Below are 21,450 nucleotides of genomic sequence, written 5' to 3'. Positions count from 1 at the left end.
TAAGGCGTCTGACTCATGATTTTGGTTCAGGTCAGCTGACAGCATGGAGCCTGCTTGAGAATCTCCCTCTCTCCCTCTGCCCCTCCCCTCTTAAAAATAAATGAATAAACTTTAAGAAAAATAGCATAAACTACAGTCTCTTAACTACAGACTAGTGGAAAACACAGTGCCCTCTCCACATGGATCTGAAACTCGTGTTTCTCTAATAGTCACTGCGTTGTCTAATAGACACTCTAAGAGTCATATTACTCTTCCCGGCATCCTTCGCCTGACCATTGGCCTGTTGTGTTTACCTCCTCTCTCCAGTCTGCTGCTTGTGGCCACCTTTGTCAGGGCTCTATTTTTCCTTGCACTCTGTGTCTCTCTTGGAACCATTTTCTAGAATGAAAGTCCTGTGTCCACCACTTACTAGCTGTACAAAGTTGGGGCAGATTCTCATACTTGTCCACTTTTCTCCTTCATGAAGTGAGACTGTGGACAGCCCCGCACTCATGGGACAGGTGTGAGTAAATGAGATGATGCACGTAAATGGCCAAACACAGAGCCTGGCGCTCGTGGGCACTCAAGAAATATAGGCTGCTGCCATTGTTATCAGCAGCAGCAACAGCATTTCTATTACCATCATCAATTCCTGAGCAAAAGTCTTATCAATAGTCTTTCTCATGTTCCATGTTGTCTCCTGAATTTACATCTTTAGGTCATGCACTTGCCTAATATATTTCCAGATGCCTGGGCCTCCAAAATGTCTACTCACCCAGCTCAGAATGTTATGTCTGTTTCGCGCCTGAGCACCTCGATGAGAAATGAAAAACTCAATCAAATGCTCAGGTATCCAACATATCACGTACAAACCACTTAGGTTGTTCTAAATATCCAGAGGATTGACTGACATTTTTAGTCTGAAATCTGATGCCTGTCACCAGGCAACACTGCCTTATCCTGAACAAGGTTTCGAACAAACAAGGCACTTTCATATAACTGGTTTGTCATCAAAAGACATTTTGAGGGGCGCCTGGGTGGCGCAGTCGGTTAAGCGTCCGACTTCAGCCAGGTCACGATCTCGCGGTCCATGAGTTCGAGCCCCACGTCAGGCTCTGGGCTGATGGCTCAGAGCCTGGAGCCTGTTTCCGATTCTGTGTCTCCCTCTCTCTCTGCCCCTCCCCCGCTCATGCTCTGTCTCTCTCTGTCCCAAAAATAAATAAACGTTGAAAAAAAAAAAAGACATTTTGAAGAATCAAAACAATTTTCAAAATTGGTTTTTTTTTTCACCAAGAAATGAGTAAATCACCATATATTCCTGCAAGATGAAGGATCAGATGAAGATTAGGATTGAGGTGAGGAGATCTCTTGCAAGTATTGACGTATATAGTTCCACGATTTTTTAAGAAGTTTCTTAAGGTATAATTTACATTCAATACAATTCACCAATTTTAACTATATGGTTTAATGAGTTTTGAAAGATACACACCATCATATCAAGATATAGGAAGTATTTCCATCATCCCAGAAAAGTCCCTCATGGCTCTTTGTGGACAGTCCTATCTACTACTCCTAGCCCTTTCCAAACATTGGCCTCTTTCTATCACTGTAATTCCACCTTGTCCAGAATTTCATAGGGATGAAATCATATAGTATGTAGACTTTATTTCTGGCTTTTTTTTCTTTTAGCATATTTTGAGATTCACCCATGTGGTTGCATGTATCAGTAGTTCATTCCTTTTTACTATTGACTAGTATTCCACGATACCCTAGTTTGTTTTTTCATTTACCAGCTGATAGACATTTGGGTGGTTTCCATTTTTTGGCTATTCTGGATAATGCTGTGATGAATAATTTCCTGTACAAGTAAGAGCATGGACATGTTTTTATTTCAAATGAATAAATACCTAGGAGTGAGGAAGCTAGTTTGTATAGGAAGTGTATGTTTAACTTTTGATGAAACTGTCGATCTGTTTTTCAAAGTGGCTGAACCATTTTACGCTTTCAACAGCAGAGTAGGAGAGCTCCAATTCCCCATTCTCAACAAGACTTTACATGGGTGATCTTCCTTGTTTTAGCCATCCCAATGGGTTTATAGTCGTATCATGTGATTTAATTTTTCATTTCCCAAACCACTATGATGTCAAGCGTCTTTACACATGGCTGTGGGCCATTTGTACATCTTCTTTGGTGAAGCGTCTCTTAAATCTTTTGCCCGTTTGTTTTTTAACAGATTGTTTGTCTTATTATTATATAATAAAAGTTATTTACATATTACTAATGTCCTTTAATAGACATATGTCCTGCAATTATGTTCCCCAATCTGTGACTTGCCTTTTCATCGTCTTAACAGTATCTTTTGGAAAGCAGACGTTTTTAATTTTGATGACGTTCAATTTATCACTTAAAAAAAGAGATTGTTCTTTTGGTATTCTACCTAAGAATCTGCTTACTCCAAGGTCATATTTTCTCTCATGTTTTCTCGCAGAACTTTATGTTGTTTTAACTCTTACATTTATACCTAAGATTACTTTGAGTTAATTATCTTCTAGGGTAAGGCCAAGGTTGAGATTCCTTTATTTGCACATGGACATTAATTTTTTATCCAGCAATATTTGCTGAAGACTATCCTTGAATTACCTTGACACACTTGAAAATTTTAAGAACTGAATGTTTTTTTTTTTTAGTTACGCCAAAGTGTCTCCTCCCAAAGGATGTGGCAAATTTTTGTGTACCATTTTAAAAAATTGGAATATTAGCAAACAGTTGCCCCAAGTACAAGGATATTTGTACAATATTGTTTATAATAGAAAAAACTGAAAACTAAATATCTACCAATAGAAAGCAAGTTAAATAAACTGTGGCATATTCATATAATATTGCAGCCCATAAGAATTCTAATGTTGATCTACATGTATGACTAGAGGAAGATATTTACAATCTGCTTTAACGGAACACATATGGACCACAAACAGAATGCCTTATATTCTGTTTTTGCAAAAACAAAAACAATAAAAATTACCATCATTTATGTAGGTAGAGAAAAGAAGAATATGAGGTCGTACACAGTGTGTTTATTTTTGGATGCTGGGATTCCAAACAATCTATTATTTTTTTACATTTCTCTTTCAAATGATATAGATTACCTTTAAGATCAGAGAAAAACATTCCTTTACAAAAAAGAATCATGGACTCTTGGTGCCGACTTTTAAGGATTCCGCATATATGTGGCTTACATATCAATATATGATATTCTCATCTGAAATGCTTTTTGAGGTGAAAAACCAGGTACCAGCTGAAATCTGGTTTGCTCAAGCTAGAGAGACCCACAAAAGGCTTACTGAAGAAAATGAGGCATTCGAAGCTTCATTTCCATTAAAATGCAAATTAGAATTAAGGTTACCCATATGGTGATGAATCTAATTTTCCCCCAATGCTCTTTCTAACCAAATAAGAGATAATTTCTATTTTTAAATTCTTTAATGATGTAATTGCTCACAGTTATAAGTATATGTAATACGCTCTATTTTTCTATCAATAGCACAAGATTGATGCATCTGATCACTCACATGGCCATATGGTGTGATGAGACACGACTCTACTTTTAAAAGTTTTATTTTCCCAGAATATATTCTGCCTTCAGCTGCATGTACATCATCACTCAGCTTTTTGGAAGGTGTCTCTCAGAACTTTGACTAAAGTCAGAACAGAGCTAGACTGGAGTGTTCCATGAAGATAAGGATCTGTAGCACCTAGCACTATACTGGACTCCCAATGGGCCCAGATAAAATGCCCGTTGAGAAAAGGAATTGGAAAAGAGCGTGACTCTTGGTTTAAGAGGGTCATGTTTATACTTCGATGATCAAAGAAAAAATGTTTTAACTTCAGGGGTCCTTGCTTACGTCTTTTGTGATGTAAAAATTAGAATCCTTGGCATTATCTTACTTACCACATGACAAACCTTATTCCTCCTGGTTTTTTAATGTGAGGAAATTGACACCTGGATAGAAAGTGTCAGAATTGAGACTCTTCCCAGGTCCTCTCTTTAAAGTCTTGTGCACACATTTCTTTCCTCCTCCTCCTCTTCCTCCTCCTCCTCCTCCTCCTCCTCTTCCCTGCTAGTCCTCAGCCCCAGGTGTCCCTCATCTCCCACTCGAGGCTTACTCCAAGAAAATAGCCAAGAAGCCTCTAAATGTGAAACTGTATATACATACGGCACAATGGACCAAAATGTTTTATTCACATCTTAAGAAAAATAATCTGTAAAAAAATGTGTAGAATGACCACAGAACCAAGTGAGGTGAATCTGGCCGCTGCTAGCTATAGGCAACTCAGAAAGAGCTTATAGTATTAATCAATTAACTAATTCAGTGAATATTGATTACACACCTACCGTGTATTAGACACATGGTAAGTATATCACATTCTTGCTCATACTTAGTGCGCACAAATTTGTTAGTGATGGGAGACTAATTGGCATAAATACATGTTGAGTTATTAGATAAGAAACTTTTATATGTAGATAAGAAATCTCAGAGTTATTACATAGGAAAATACATGTAAAAGAAGTGATATATTTACATGGTGCTTTTCAATTTTCAAATGATGTATTCATCTGGTTGGATATGCACAATATCTAGGATGAGAGAAACAGGCGTTAGCCCATTTTCCAGACAAGGAAACTGAGGCTCAGGAGGCCAAGGAATGTCTCTAGCTAGTTAATATGTGACCTTACATTTTCTGAATCTTAGGTCCTCCTGCAATTTATTTTAAGGCTTTGTTTGGACAAGCTCATTTTTTTGTTTCTTTTTTTTTTTAATGTTTATTTATTTTTGAGACAGAGAGAGAGAGAGAGAGAGACAGAGCATGAACAGGGGAGGGGCAGAGAGAGAGGGAGACACAGAATCGGAAACAGGCTCCAGGCTCTGAGCGGTCAGCACAGAGCCCGATGCGGGGCTCGAACTCACGGACCGTGAGATCATGATCTGAGCCGAAGTTGGACGCTTAACCGACCAAGCCACCAGGCGCCCCTCATTTTTTTGTTTTAAGGGAGGTAGAACTATATCTGTTTGCCAAAATAGAAAAGCAAACTAATAACTAGCTTGGCAGGATCTCCTTTTCTTAGAATGGACATAGCAAGCTATAACACATAGTGTTTGAGGGCCATGGCAAAGCAGCCATGTTGTGATTAGCCCCTCTCAGTGCGGTTGTGGACTGGCATAGCCCATGGGATATATTCTTTCTTATTTTAAAAACCATATAAAACAACCCAAAGAATTGGGTTCAATCTGATCCTTGCAAACACACACTCTGCTTATGAGTAGAAGGCACAAACACAGATGCTTCAGCCCCATTTGAGAATGGCTTTGGGAGAGTGTCAAGAGTGCTGTCACATTTTGAGCCCAAGCAGTGGCTCCTGGGGGGGACCAATCAGAACAGATTCCATGGTACCCATCACTGACCTAAGTTCATGGTGCTTGTGTTCTGTAATAGATGTCACAATGAAGGAGAAAAAGTGGTGGGAGGGGTGGGTTATTTGGGAACCAGAAAGGTCAGATAAGATGGCCCCAGGTGTAAGTGTTGCTTAGAGTTGAACAGTTTGGGGTGGGTGTGAGGATAGCTCTCTAGGAACCATTAATAAAGATAAATATTGTTCCTGGAGGAATGTTAATGTCAGGACATGGTGGCTATTAATGACATCATAACTAGACCCTGTGCCTCCCGCCATCGTTTTCTCTTTTTAAATTTTTGGTTATGTACCTCCTCTCTGATGCTTAAATTCCAGAATATAGATTCATTTTGGTGAGTTGAACAAACAACCCAATTGACCACAGTGAAATCAGCGACAGAAGCTCTTTTTTGAGAATGATTTATTTAGGGTACCAAGACCTGCTTGCCTTTATGACCTTGCTACCAATATTCTCCATCTGCTCATCAATCAACACTGTGGAAGAGCTATGTGCCAGGCACTGTGCTGGGCACAGTGGGGGAAATGAGGTGAAGGAGAGCCAGCCCTCGGGCCCTTGATGGGCTTACAACGGAGCAGAACACACACATGACATAGGCTATCATGATGAGGGCTGTCAGCGGCTGAGCCCAGCGCAAAGACTCCTCCTGTGAAGAAAGAATAAGGTGGTGTGGAATTTGAGCTGGAACTTAAAGAGTGGGGAAAATATGACCGTCTGAGGAATGAGCAGGGATTTTTGTACTGGCAGTGGTCAAAAAGGATGGAACCCTTTCTCAGGAGCCGTAAGTTCCCTGGTTTGACTAGAGTCAAGGTCTAAGGGAGGAAATGGCAAGGCCTAAGAGTGACAGGTAAGCTGAAGCCAAATTATGGTGGTTTCAGGTGTCAGGCTGAGGAACTTTTACCAAGCAGTGGGGGGTTAATGAAGGCCTTTGGCTGAAGGCAGATGCAAACCAGACTGTGCTTTTTACTGGTTAATCTAACTGGATTGAAATGGAGGAACATGGTGAGAGAGATCGGTGATGGGGGAGACTACTGCAGTAGACCAGATGGGATACCATGTGAGCCTGAGCTAAGAAAGGTGACGCATAGCTCGTGAGCTATTCAGAAATGAAAATCAGTGGGCCTCGGGGGCTGAGTACATGTGGAAGATGAGGGACAAGGAAGAGTCACTGATCAGCCAAAAGAAGGGATGCTGGAGGAGGAACATGTTTTAGGAAACGCACAGTGGTTTCAGCTTGGGACATATGTTGATTTGTTAGGGTGCCATAGCAAAATGTCACACACTGCGTGGCCTAAATGACAGAATTTTTTCTTACAATTCTGGAAGCTAGAGGTTGAAGATCAAGGTGTTGGGGAGGTTTGGTTTCTCCTGAGGCCTCCCTCCTTGGCTGGTGGATGACTGTCTTCCAACTATGTCCTCAAACGGTCTTTCCTCTGTGCGTGCACCCCTGGTATCTCTCTGTATGTCCAAATTTTCTCGCCTTCTAAGGACACCAGTCAGATTGGATTAGGGCTCACCCGAATGGCCTCATTTTAACTCAATCACCTCTTTAAAGGCCCTGTTTCCAAATATAGTCACATTGTGATGCAGGGCTCCAACATAAGAATTCAGGGAGGACAAAGTCAGCCCATAATACAACATGTGAAATTTAAGGTGCCTTTGGATATTCCAGGGAAGCTGTCTAGTAGATGATTTGCATTGTCGGTTGAAGCTCAGGGGATGGGTTCGGCTGGGAACGCGGAAGTGAGCAACATGAATCAAATATAGGGGCCGAGGTCAGGGGAGAAGATGAGAAGAGCTCGTTCTGGGGGGTCATGACAACAAAGACAATCATGAAGTAGCAGGAGCTGCCTTGTATTGGGTTTTCCACTTATCAACAATGGGCTAGGCCTTCTGCAAGCTTGGAACAATTCAGTCCAAGAGTGATTGTTGTTGGTATAATTCCGCCTTACTTTATAGAAAACAAAGCTGAAGCTGGGAAAGTGAAGTGGTTTTCTAAGGTCTGATAGCTCATAAGTAGCAAAACCAGCATAGAGAATTCAAGTAGGCCTGCATTTAAAGATGTGTGCCTGGGCGCCTGGGTGGCTCAGTCGGTTAAGTGTCTGACTTTTGATTTTGGCTCAGGTCATCATCTCATGGTTCATGGGATTGAGCCCTGCATTGGGCTCTGTGCTCACAGCACCGAGCCTGCTTGGGATTCTGTCTCTCCCTCTTTCTCTGCCCTTCCCTCCCCCATTCACGCTCTCTCTCAAAATAAAGAAACTCAAAAAACAAACAGACAAAAAAGATGGGTGCCTGACTGTCTCTAGGGAGAGCAAGCAGAAGGAAAAGAGAAGAAAGTCAGGGACAGAATCAATATTTAGAAGGAAGAGAGCAAGGCAGAGGGACAGGGAAAGGTTGGTCAGAGGACAGAAAAGCTAGGAAGAAATGGTGAGCTGGGAGCCGAAGGTGGCGGTAAGAGGAGAAGTAAAATATGTCGGAGGTGGGGACAGGGAGGTTGCTGGTAACCTTGATGAGAGCTGGTTTTCTGGGGTGTTGGAGGCAGATGATAGGTGGCATTGTGTTGAGGAGAGAGGGAGGTGACAAGAGGAGGTGGCAAGCCTTGTCATCATGGGAAGGAGCAGGGAGAAAGTACTCTGTTGGGAAGGGAAAGCAGAATCAAGGCAGAGTTATTTTTAGAATGGGACAGATAGATTGTAAAATCTTGCGGCAGGGGAAACATCCTTGAAGACAGGGGAAAAGACAGACCTTTCCTTAAATTTTTATTTATTTAAAAAATTTTTTTAATGTTTTTATTTTATTTTTGAGAGAGAGAGAGAGAGTGCAAGCAGGGGAGGGGCAGAGAGCGAGCGAGACAGAATCTGCAGCAACATCCAGGCTCTGAACTGTTAATGCAGAGCCCGACACAGGGCTCAAACTCACGGACTGAGAGATCATGAAGAAAGACTTTAAAGAGCAAAAGGCTCTGGAAAACGTAGGGCTGGCAGGGTGGGATTTAGGTTGAAAATGACAAGAAGGATCAGTTAAGGATGGGAGATGACAAAGAGTAGCCCCGAGGTTGGCTTGGAATAAAATAAATAGAATGGAAGTTTCTGAAGCAAGTTACCGGCAGAAACGATGAGCTCCTAAACCACAGCTATAGCAATGAAGAGAAGGTTCTCTTTTCTCATCGTAAGAGAGTGGGCTGCTTCTTAAATTAGGGCAAAGCTGAACCAGAGAATGGACCCAAATTGCCTCCACTGAAGGAATTATTGTCCCCAAGTTAAATATTTGAATGTAGACACCAAGAAACATTTCCCATCAGCTAATATTGGTAGAGTGACCTCTCTGTGCAAAGCATGATACATTCTTCCGAGAGTGATTCTACAAAGTTTTCCCATCCTGGCTTTGTGTGTAAATTAATCCCATTCTTAACCTCTGATATATGTGGGAGCAAATGTAGAACCTGGATTAGAAATGGTTTCATGCTGGTCGCTGGTCTTCTCAACATTGTCTTTCTAGCTGTTTGTGTTTGTTAGAGTTGGCCTGAGTAATACGCTAATCATACAATAAAGGGACTCAGCCTCTGGCCAATCTGGCTTGGCAGTATAAGAGCTGACTAATTAGAAGGTAATTTAATGACCCTGCTTTTAAATCATCCGTGTGATCTAACAGAGGATTCTGGGCTTTTCAAAGTGATAGGCATTGTTTGGGAGAAATGCAGGTATGAGTATTTAACAGAGTGGGAGTGAGAAGGATGGAGACCAGCTGTTCTAGGAACCTTTCCCAGGCTCCCACGAGAGTAGTCACCAGTGGTTGGAGCGTCGTTTTGGTCATGTTTGGAAGCTTGCTTTGTGGGCAATGAGAATGGCCAATTTCTTCTCAGAAAGTCTCCTGTTGTGGGAAGACCTTGGCCTAAGTGACCAGATCTAGTATGAAGTGGATGTCCAGATGGTGGAAAGCAGAGGAAGGTTTTGCAGATGCCACAAATCATGTGGACCACACATAAAACCAAAAGGGAGCATGGTGAAGGCTGTCACCATTTTCCCCAGGGGCTGGCAAGAGCTCACTGGTATATGCCTCCTGGAAGGCATCTGAAAGTTGCCTTCTTAAGTACTCAGAAGCAAATTAGTGCTGGGGAACTTGGCTCCAGGATTCCTGGGTCTGGTGTTCCAACCTGTACCGTAATGTACAGGAAGCCTTCACAGCCAAAACCTGAGCTTCCAGAGAAAACTTTAGACATACTTCCCTCATATTCAGTTGTCACACACCTTTGGCATTAAGAAGGCGTTTGTTTTATTTATTCATTTTTTTAAGTTAAAAAAATTTTTTTAAGTTTATTTATTTTTGAGAGAGAGACAGAGAGAGTGAGTGGGGGAGGAACAGAGAGAGAGGGAGAGAGAGAATCCCAAGCAGGCTCCACGCTGTCAGCATGGAGCCCAATGTGGGGCTTGAACCCACGAACCATGAGATGATGACCTGAACCCAAACCAAGAGTCGGACGCTCCACTGACTGAGCCACCCAGGCACCCCAAGAAGGCATTTGCTTTAAAATGACAAATAATGCAAGAGGAATTTGAAGAACATTCAGCATGGTATTCTCTGGAAGGCAGAGCTGAGAATGCAGGTGCCTGGGAAAAACACGCTCCAAAATAAAATTCTTCAAGGCCAGTTATGGAACTTCGAATACGTAGTTTGAAAGCAAAGTTCTATTTTTTTTTAAGGAAAGACAATAGAAGCATTGAACTACGGGAGATATTTGAGGCCATTATTCTCTCCCCAGTGAAAAGGAAGAAGAAACACATTGCATGCCCCTGTTAACCGCTTGGTCCAGACTAGCCCAGACTGGGACAGACGAGGAGCTCTGTCAGGGTTTGCCGAATGAATGAACAAATGAACTTCCTCTCTTTCTCCCTTTCGTGCACACCCGCTCATGGAGTTGTCTGCAATAGCTACTTAGCAAGTGCTTTTGAAATGGATTACATTAAAACACAGGCTCAATATATCTGAAAGACATTTCAATGAAAATTAAAACCCTAAAGTCAATTACTATGTGTGTAGGTGGTAGCCTCGCAGGGATAATTATTCCAGAAACTTAGACTAAGGAATGCTACCAAATACTGCCTGCAAAACGCACCTCCGAATTTCCCATCAGTCAAAGAAAAAAACCCAAAAAGATGGATTCTTGAGTTCTTATTTGTAAAAAGTACGCCGTTTCACAAAGAGAGAAGTTTCCTGAGCATCAAGAGGACGTTGGTGTAAGGGTTATTGTATGACAACCAGCTATAAATATGGCTACTTTTTACATTGATTCTTAATAAAAAGGCTCAACATTTACAGAGGTGTGAAGGGAGTGCTAAGGGAACTTAGCAGTATAGTCTGGTCTGACTTGTAGGAATGACTGGCATTTCTACAGGAGGCATTTCTTCCGGGTATTAACTTGGGATGGCTGGGGGGGCTCAGAGTCCCATGATAAACAGAGAGCACAACCATGGATGCTCACTTAATTCAAATATGGGGGTGTGCGGGGTGGGGGGGACCAGCAGTTTGAGAAGTTTCACTGATACCTTGAAATATTACTTGTTAAAACACACATGACATATTATGATGCATGGTATATAACCAAAAAAAAAAAATCACAGTAATATTTTTATGATGAAATCTCTGAAGAAATTTCTTTACTTAGCAGGACATGTCAGGCTATTACCCCCAGACCGTCTGATAATTATATTTGCTCTCTGCTGACACTAGGAATGATTTGAAAGCAAAATCTGAAAACTTTCTCAAATATGAGACTTCTAATAGGACCTATAAGGCTGACAGTTCAAAATTAGGATCCCCAGTAAGAATGTGAAAGGCAGACACTGTAGATTGAGAAAGGATGCCCGTGCCCTTGTCTCAAGCAGACAGGCAGGAAAAATGAGATTTTCTTGTTAAATGCATGCATCCCTCATCATTGCTTCTGAGCAAAGAGGCTTTATTCCAGCCAACACACAAATGCTGGCAAACCTAGACATGCCGAGATTGAGAAATAGATAAACTGTGAGTTATATTCACTGTTCTAGTTTAAAATCTGTGTGGTTCTGTGAAGGGTTTTGCATTTGCCCATAATACTCTTTGCTGTCATTTTAATCTTCACATTAAAAATGGGTCTTTACATTTAATTACTTTGGGCCACTGCCAGGGTTGAAGAACAGAACTAAGGTTTCAAGCAAGGCAAAGACTCCTTCTGTTTTGTTTGGGGAAGAATTCCGTTTAAGCCCAAGGATGAGAGGGCAGCAGATTCTGCTGCTTTTCATTACTGGGGCAGTCCCACATTTTTACAATTATTTGGCTTAGAACGTAACTGGTGTCCCTGCCCCAGGCATGTTGTTGGTGAGATCCTTGGAAAATGCCCCTTCCATATACAAAACTCTCCAATGGCTTCCCCTCACACACTTGGAATAAAACCCACAGTCTTGTCCATGGTCCACAAGGCCCCACAGGGTCTGGCTCCTGGCTGCCTCTCTCCTCCCCTTGCCACCCACGCCTAGTTGGCTCCTCTCCAGCCACAGTGGCCAACTGCTCCTCAGATGTGCCAAGTTCCCTCCCGCTCCGGCTCTGCTCTCTACCCCAAGCACTCTCCCCAGCTACCCATATGTCTCCGTCCCTCACCCGCAAGTACTGACTTAATTTTCACGTTCTCACTGTACATTTCCTCAACTGCCTTATTCCTTTAACCTTACCAAAGCTTGCTTTCTCCTCAAGGGATTGTTGCTAACATACAATCCATCTGTTTGGTGACTTGGTCCATTGCCTATCTTTCCCCACTAGAATGTAACCTCCGTAAGGGACGGGAGCTCTTCTGTTGTGTTCACTGTCATGCTTCCATTATCTAGAACAGTACCTGGCCCAGAATATGTGCTCATTTTTTTTTTCTCTGAAGGAATAAGTCAATACCTCATATCCTCGTTTATCTATGGATGATGGCAGGCACTAACAATTCATTGATTTTTCTTAGTTATATGGAAATCATAGGTACTAATGTCGATTACAACATCAGATCAAAATTAAAATACTGAGGGCAGTTATGTGACTCCGAAATAATTCCTTCTGAAGGCAAAGGCAGAGCATGTGCCTCCTCAGCTCCAGCAATCCGATACTCTCTACTGGACTCTCCAAAATTTTGAGAATTGCTCAAGGGCCCTCATGATCATCTACTAAGAAACTGTGACCTGGAGTGGTGGTCATTTAAAATTATTTCAGTGATGGAACCCTTCCCCCAACTAGGCAGGTTACAAAAGGCACTACCTCTTTAATCAACTGCTTTCTGAACCCCAGGGAGGTCAGGAGACAATTGGAGGGAAAATGTCCGGGAAGGTGGGCAGAGCTCCTTTAGAGCAGGATGAGCTCAAGTTATTTCCATAGTCACCCAAAACCCCTTAATTTCCCACAGCTTTTCTCCCTCTTTCCTTAGCTCATCCTCATCGTCCACGCGCACACAGTATATTATTTATGTCACAATGATCTGGAAGTTTTTCTGAGGATCACATTTCATTTTCTGGCTCTTTTTAAGGACTACACAATCGTCTGTCTCATACAAGGTGCCTCTCTAAGCACTGGCAGACAGAGAACATCTCAAGCAGTGGTCGCAAATGTTTAGAATCTCTAAAGGTCACATCTATTGCCTAATGAATGTTTGGTTTCTGATAATGGACTTGTGACCAACACCTATCATTTAAATACTAATCACTATGATTTACATTGAGTTCTCATTGGCTGCCTTGCCACTTGATGTTCCAGAAAGTCCCTGCTGGGTAAAAGACATAGAATCATGTCTGGCATTGAGATGTTGAAAGGAAAACAGTACACTTTGTTCTTTTGGCGAGTTCCCATTTAACTGACAAATCTGTTGAGCTGGAGAAGTTTTGTTTAAGTAAGGAATCAGGAATGATTTAGTTCATGTGACAGTCTAAATATGTTATTTCCAAGATGGGCTGGGAAGGAGATGTCTGACCTCTTTTCTCTAAAGAAGGGGAGAACTGTAGCTTGGTGAGAAAAACATGAACTTTACAAGGAGAAGGAATTTTTAATTCCAGTGTCATTGTTCATTATTATTATTGCTGTTATAAGGAATGATAATACATCACACCTATAAGCCGTATTCTAGGTGCTTGCCTGAATTACCTTATTTAATCACCACGACAGTTCTATGATGTATTATCATTAGGTATTATTAGTCATCTCCTTTTTATAAGTGAGAGGATTGAGGCTTAGATGGTGAATCAGTCAGGGTCCTGGCACAGGCAGCAGAATTGAATTCAGGTGGTTCCAATAAGGAACATTTAATAAAAAAGACTCATTATGGGGTGGAGCGGGGCTAAGGGAACCAACAAAGGATGTTGAGGCACCAAAGACTGTAGCCTGGGTAAACTATTACGATCCCTAGTGCTTAAAGGGCAAGAGGAGGAAACAGGGAGTGTTAGCATGTGCAGAAGATCTGCCTGGTGGGAGCTGACATCACAGGGGCATGCTTCAACAGCCAGAAATGTGAGAGCACATCATGGAGGAAGCAGGGAGGAGCTTCTCTACTCTCTCTCTCCTTGCCCTGATCTCCTGCCTCTGCCTCCTGCTGACGAAACCCCATGGGAAGCCAGAGGGCAAGGGAGGATGCTGATGGTTTGCAGATCAGCTTTCCCGGACACAAGTAGCTTAGAGGGTGAGAATGGATTGAGGGTTGGACACTGAAGCAGCAGAATGGACCCTGCCCTAAATTCGGTTTTGGTGTTGAGACTGATGCTACCATACATACACTAAGAGACTACGAAAAGGTTTAACTCTCATAATGAGGCTTTCTGGGAGAGCATGGCGGCCCCAGACAGGTATGAAAAGAGCTTGAGAGAACAGGGAAAGGAGACTGGCGTGTTATTTTTACGGTGGTTTGGGGCTTGGGCCAGAGCGAGAGTCCCCATGCATGGTCTAAATTTCCAACCAGCCCCGAAGAAGGGAGCATCCAGGCTTTCTTTTTTTATTTTTCTTTTTGATTTTTTAATTTAAATCCAAGTTAGTTAACATATAGTGTAACAATGGTTTCAGGAGTAGAATGTAGCGATTCATCACTTACATGTAATACTCAGTGCTAGTCCCGACAAGGGCCCTCCTTAATATCCATCACCCATTATCCCCTCCCCCCACCCAACACCCCTTCAGCACCCCTCAGTTTGTATCCTGTATTTAAGAGTCTCTTACGGTTTCCCTCCTTCTCCGTTTTTATCTTATTTTCCCTTCCCTTCCCCTATGTTCATCTGTGTTGTTTCTCAAATTCCACATGAATGAAATCATATATTTGTCTTTCTCTGACTCCTTTTGCTTAGCATAGTACATGCTAGTTCCACATTCTCACAAATGGCAAGATTTCATTCTTTTTGATCTCCAAGTAATATTCCATTGTAGGTGTGTGTGTGTGTGTGTGTGTGTGTGTGTATACATACATATACCACATCGTTATCCATTCATCTGTCAATGGACATTTGGGCTCTTTTCTTAATTGTAAATAGTACTGCTATAAACTTTGGGGTGCCTGTGCCCTTTTGAACCAGCATTTTTGTATTCTTTGGATAAATACCTGGTAGTGTAATTGCTGGGTCATAGGGTAGCTCTATCTTTAATTTTTTGAGTGACCTCCATGCTGTTCTCCAGAGTGGCTGCACCAATTTGCATTCTCGCTAACACTGCCAAAAGGTTCCGTTTTCTTCACATCCTTGTCAACATCTGTTGTTTCCTCAATTGTTAATGTTAGCCATTCTGACAAGTGTGAGGTGGTATCTCATTGTGATTTTGATTTGTATTTCCCTGATGGTGAGTGATGTTGAGCATCTTTTCATGTGTCCGTTAGCCATTTGGATGTCTTCTTTGGAAAAGTGTCTGTTCATGTCTTTGGCCCATTTGTTCACTGGATTATTTGGTTTTTGGGTGTGGAATTTGGTAAGTTCTTTGTTTAAAAATTTTTTTAATGTTTATTTATTTTTGAGAGAGAGAGACAGAGAAGAGTGCAAGTGAGGGAGGGGCTGAGAGAGGGAGACACAGAATCAGGAGCAGGCCCCAGGCTCTGAGCTGTCAGCACAGAACCCGACGTGGGGCTTGAAGTCACAAACCGTGAGATCATGACCTGAGCCGAAGTCAGACGCTTAACCCACTGAGCCACCCAGGCGCCCCAAGTGTGACAAGTTCTTTATAGATTTTGGATACTAACCCTTTATCCAATATGTCATTTGCAAATATCTTCTCCCATGGTATTGGTTTCCTTTTAGTTTTGTTGATTGTTTCCTTTGCTGAGCAGAAGGTTTTTATATTTATTTTATTTTTTTAATGTTTATTTTATTTTTGAGAGACAGAGACAGAGACAGAGCATGAGTGGAGAAGGGGAAGAGAGAGGGGGAGATACAGAATCCGAAGCAGGCTCCAAACTCTGAGCTGTCAGCACAGAGCCTGACATGGGGCTCAAACTCACAAACCGTGAGATCATGACCTGAGCTGAAGTCGGATGCTCAACTAACTGAGCCACCCAAGCTCCCCAAAGTTTTTTATCCTGATGAGGTCGTAAGAGTTCATTTTTGTTTTTGTTTCCCTTGCCTCTGAGACATGTCTAGTAAGAAGTTTCTGTGGCCAAGGTCAAAGAGGTTGTTGCCTGTTTTTTTCCTCCAGGATTTTGATGGTTTCCCGGCTTACCTAAGGTTTTTCATCTATTTTGAGTTTATTTTTGTGTATGTTGTAGGAAAGTGGTCCAGGTTCATCCTTTTGCATGTCGCTGTCCAGTTTTCCCAGCACCATTTGCTGACGAGACTGTCTTTTTTTCATTGGATAATCTTTCCTGCTTTGTTGAAGATTAGTTGTCCATACGTGTTTAGGTCCATTTCTGAGTTCTCTATTCTGTTCCATTGATGTATGTGTCTGTTTTTGGTCCAGTCTTGATGATTACAGCTTTGTGATCCAGCTTGAAGTCCAGAATTGTGATGCTCCCAACTTTGGTTTTCTTTTTCAGGATTACTTTGGCTTTTTGTGGTCATTTCTGGTTCCATAGCACCCAAGATTTCTCATCAACTTGACTAAATGTGGGGCAGAAGAGGTAGAGTCTTAGAAGCTCAGCGAGATTCAGCATTGTGCCCTAAATCATTTAACTACTAAGTGATGGAGCTGGATTTTCAACCCAAGTCAGTCTTTAGCTAAAACTCATGCTATTTGCTACCACCTTAACTGAATTTGCTACCTTGAACAAATTACTTCACCCCCTGAGTCTTGGTTTTCTCATCCATAAAATGGAAATCATATCTCTGTTTCCGGTCCATGGCAGGTGTTCCATTAATGACAATTATTATTGTTAACCATTTTGTTTCTGTTGAACTTGTGTTTGTTGACACTACTTCCTTCTCCTATCCTGCCTATCTCCATCAGGATTGGGTACCCTGGTGTTCTAGTGTCTCTTTGTGAAACATCTGGGACACAGCAACTTGCCTAAGAAGTATATCCTTAGGGACTGAACTATTGCCTTTTTCTCAAGATAAGGTTGAGAATAATCCTCTTCCCAAGTGGATCAAGAGACCACTTTAACATCCATTTCCCTGGTAAGCTTCAGAAAGGAAGCAGCAAAACTTTTAGTAATTCAGACACCACAGCAATGTGACCAAGGAGCTAGGAAGTGAAAGCGACATCACTCTATTCTTGTCTATCACCTTTGAAATGCTGTCTTTCTAAGGTCCTAGTGAGAAAAGGTTTGAGATGGACAATTTTTCCCCAATGATCCTATAATGTCATGTGGTTCTGGAATCTTCTATTTCTCTAATATTACTCCAGCACACACAGCCCACGGGGCTACAAGGTGTTTTGCACATAATCTCTTTTTAATTCATCTTATTCATCTTTGTTGAATTAAAACAAACACATTAAAGACTGATTTTGAAGCAATGGCACATTGCCAACCAAAGGCTTATGTATTGTGTGTGTGTGTGTGTGTGTGTGTGTGTGTAACAATGAGGCTAATAAGATTAATTATAAAAAATAAGGGGTGTTTCAGAAAGTATCTTGCTAGGAGCCATATTTTCACATGTGGGGACTGAAACTATTTCTGAAAACTTCCAGGTCCCTAGACTTCATGCATATGAACAATTGATTAATCAGGTGATGACATCAACCCACAGCCTGGAACTGGGTAGCTATGGGGCCTGCAAATGCCCATTCTTTCAGCCAAGGGGCTGAGGATGCAAGGCAAAGATTACTCTCAAAAAGCTGTGACAGCAACTTTACTGAGAATTTTAAAAATCATCACTGAAAAAAAAAAAAATCCTGGCCTTTGTCTTTCAGCCAGCAGTCCTCTTGTGGATGGGAACAGATGCTACCCTGGCTAAGTTAAAAAGCACAACATGAGCCTTTTTCTTTCTGCCTTTTAAACCAGTAAACACCATCCACTGTGGACCAAAACAAGACAGGTGGCAGCCATTCGAATTGGAAATGAGGCACTGAGATAATAGATGGTGGGATCCACCGTGGCCAGCCTCAAGGGAGTGGCTCCGGTCAGAGGGCTCATTGTTTTTCTCTTTTAATGAGCAGACTCTATAAAATGTACAGCTCCTGATGCCACTTTGATTCCCTAAATTTTATTAATTGTTCTTTTGTGTGCTCTTATTTGCACAATTTACTTTTGATGAACCACGAGTGTTCGTCATGACTGAATAGAGCTGCCTCTCACAGAGACCCTGGGCTTTCTCTGAAGCAACAAAGAAGAAGTGGTTCTATACTGGATGATTCCCAAGGAATGTGTGAAGTTCTGAAAGTGCCTGTTGTCACCTCCTTGGCACAGTTCCTCAGAATCCAGGTATCTTTAGAGCTGGAGGAATAGAGTTGGAGTTTACAAGTGAAGAAAGCCAGAGGCTCCTCAGCCATATTCTGACTGGGAAAGGCACAGTTGTGTGGTGCGGTGAGCAGGGAATGGGTGTTTCTGCCCTTCGGTCAGTGTCTCATCTTTCTGGGATAATGTGCATAACAGCCCCTTGCTGCTCTGTCTTCTCGGTCCCTTGATTCATGCGAAGTGTGGTGGGGAGACTGGGGAACAAGGTCCATGTTTCAGATTTCTACCCTTTCATACTGTTCCTCATCTTTATATGCACAGCCCCAACAACAATACACCCACACCTGCTGGCACTCTGGGCTCAGTGAGTGGTTCCCCTATTGCAGTAAAGCTCTCAGGTAAAACAGGAATGCCTCCTAATGGTGTCCACTTTCTAGCCCCAGTAATGGTAACTTTGATATTTTCACAGAATCTTCTGTGCTTATAACCAAAACTGGGTGGAGTGGATTTTAGTTATCAAGAAAGAGCTGGTTTTTGGAACTATTGGGGAGCAAGGAATATCTTTTTTGTTCACCGGAGCCCCTCAGATTAAGCCACAAGGACTCAGCATTAGGCAGTGTGGAACCATGACAGAAAAATGGGAGCTGATAGTATCAAAAAGCCCAAAGTTTTCATATCTTTGGATCTAGTAGCTGCAACTCTAAGTGTCCTAGAGAAGAAATATTCAGAAATGTAGACAAAGCTGGATGTGTAAAAATGTATGTTATAGGAGTGGTTTGTGTGTGGGGGGGGAGGGGGGAAATAATTATTCTAAGGGCTGGCAAATAATCCCTTTAAGAGAGAAAACTGTCTTGGGTTAGCGTCACAACTTCTGGAGTAGTTAGGGATATAAAGACGAGGTCCCTCTGGTAATGAACAAGAGCAGACAAAGAGGTAACTACTCTTCTCTGCCTTATGATGTTTGTGGAAATCTAGGGGTCAGGAAAATAGAGGCAATAAAGGAGAATTCAGAACAGATCATCTGAAAGGGGGGTGGCAGAGAAGTTACAAAGAAATATCTGGCCTGGAGCACCTGGCTGGCTCAGTCGGTGAAGCATGTGACTCTTGATCTTGGGGTTGTGAGTTTGAGCCTCATGTTGGGTATAGAGATTACTAAAAAAAAAAAAAAAATACACTTTAAAAAAATCTGGGATTATGGGTAAGTTAAGGGAGTGGGTGGCCTTTAGGCATCGATCTGTAAGAGTTTATTTGAATAGGGGAAAATGAAGGGAAAAAGGGGACAAGTTGGATGGGGAATACAGAGGTATCCACCTGGATTCCTTCTTGGGCAGAGCTCTAAGGCCTAAGCAGAGTCATTATTCTCACAGAGGATTTCTAGAGTCTGGCTACTCAAAGCATGTGTTGGGGCCAGCAGCATCAGCCTCACCAGGAGCATTTAGACCCACCCAAGACCTCATGAACAAAGATCTGCATTTTAACAAGGTCCCAGGTGATCTGTGTGCACTTTGAAGTTTAGGAAGCACTGCCCTGGGAGACCCATGGTATCCAAGTACATCTCAGAGAGTGAGAAAGAGCAGCATCCCTCTATATCTGCCCAGAGAATTGCTCTGGGTTGGGACACAGTACTGGAAGGGACCAATGGGGCCTTGGATTTTCATGAAGGGTGAGAAGCAGGTAGAGCACATTCTTCCTGCCATTTTTAGATGGTGGAAACCAATTAAAAGGACTAAGAGAAAAATGTGCAGTGACTACTTTAAAAGAAACATGAGGTATGCTAGAAGGTCTCAAAAATGATACTGAAGTTTGGAGAAAGGAGGGATCTTATACACAAGCCCTCTTTGGGTTAATACTGTCACCAGGACCACTGCAACGGTCTTGGGAAGACTCGGTGACATGTGAGGCTGGTATGATCCTCATTAGAGGCAAAATAGACAAAGGAATATTATATTGCCTATAATATTGTTTTAAAAATATGCTTAGAAAAAAGGATGGAAAGGGAATGTACCTCTATCTCTGAGTGGTTTGGGATTTTACTTTCAGACATTTTTGTACTTTTCAAGTTTTCCACGATGATCATAGGTAAATACAAGTAGAAACAATGCAGCAGAATGTAAATCGTGTCTGCTTCTGAATGGCAAGAGTGTGGATTTAGCCCTCCTTTCATTCTTTTTTTGTCCTTTCCAAAGTTTGTCCATGGGCTATTAATACATGTATAATCAGGAAAAGAAACAAAAAGGAAGCATGAAATGTAGAATCAAAAGACCTGTGTTCCAGGTGGACCCCTGACCTTAATAGTCGTGTGTTCTATAGTCACATAACCTTGCTCGAAGTCTCCTTGCTCATGGGTAAATGGGACACTGTCACTGATCTTAAGGGATATGAACATGATGGGTGTGGAGGACTTTGTGAACCGGTAAGTGCTAACAAACCTGAGTCCCAAGGCTGGCTTGGTGATATCATGTGGAACCCTTCGTCAGCTCTCCCCTAACACCCAGTGGGAGGGCAATGGAGAGTGTCTGGTTTCAGCCTCACCAAGGCTTATCTCTCTCACAAATGAATGGATACACAGGCCCAAAGTTCTTCCCCTTTGGCTACTTTGACTGAGATAAAATTCTCCAACATTCCTTAGTAAAATGCCACCTACCATCTATCACGCAAGAATAGCCTTTCTCGTTGATACCATTAGGGTTGGGCCATGATGTTTTCTGGTGATCACCCATTGCTTGGTGTAACAGTGACATTCCTTAGACAGATTTTTGGGTTTCTATATGAGGAATTGTAATTCTAGTTTCAGAGGAGAGCAACAGTAGCAAGAAACCCAAAAAGGATCTACCTCTAAAATCTTGAATAGTTCTCCGAAATCACGCTAGTTATAGCTAACAAGTAAATAGAATAGTCTATAAGCCCAATTCAACATATGTGGAAAACCTCCTTCCTACACAGGCTAAATGTTTTGCTAGAGATCTTTATATATAAAGCCATCTTGGCCCTACAAGCCCAACTCATAAATCCTAGAGGGTTGCTGGGTCCAGAAGTATTTTTGACTTGCAGTCTGGGGAGCTGCAGTTCAGGACAATCAGTAGGCTGAGTGGAGAGGCCTCATGTCTCTTGCTTTCTCCTAATATGAGTATCGATGTGATGTGAAAACCGAAAGGGCACTGGCTTAGAAGGGTGCTTGGAGGTAGGTCCCCTCCCTGGCGACCC

This window comes from Prionailurus bengalensis, chromosome A1 (assembly GCF_016509475.1).
Source record: "Prionailurus bengalensis isolate Pbe53 chromosome A1, Fcat_Pben_1.1_paternal_pri, whole genome shotgun sequence".
NCBI classification, from domain to species: domain Eukaryota; kingdom Metazoa; phylum Chordata; class Mammalia; order Carnivora; family Felidae; genus Prionailurus; species Prionailurus bengalensis.
This window is presented reverse-complemented; position numbering follows the sequence as displayed.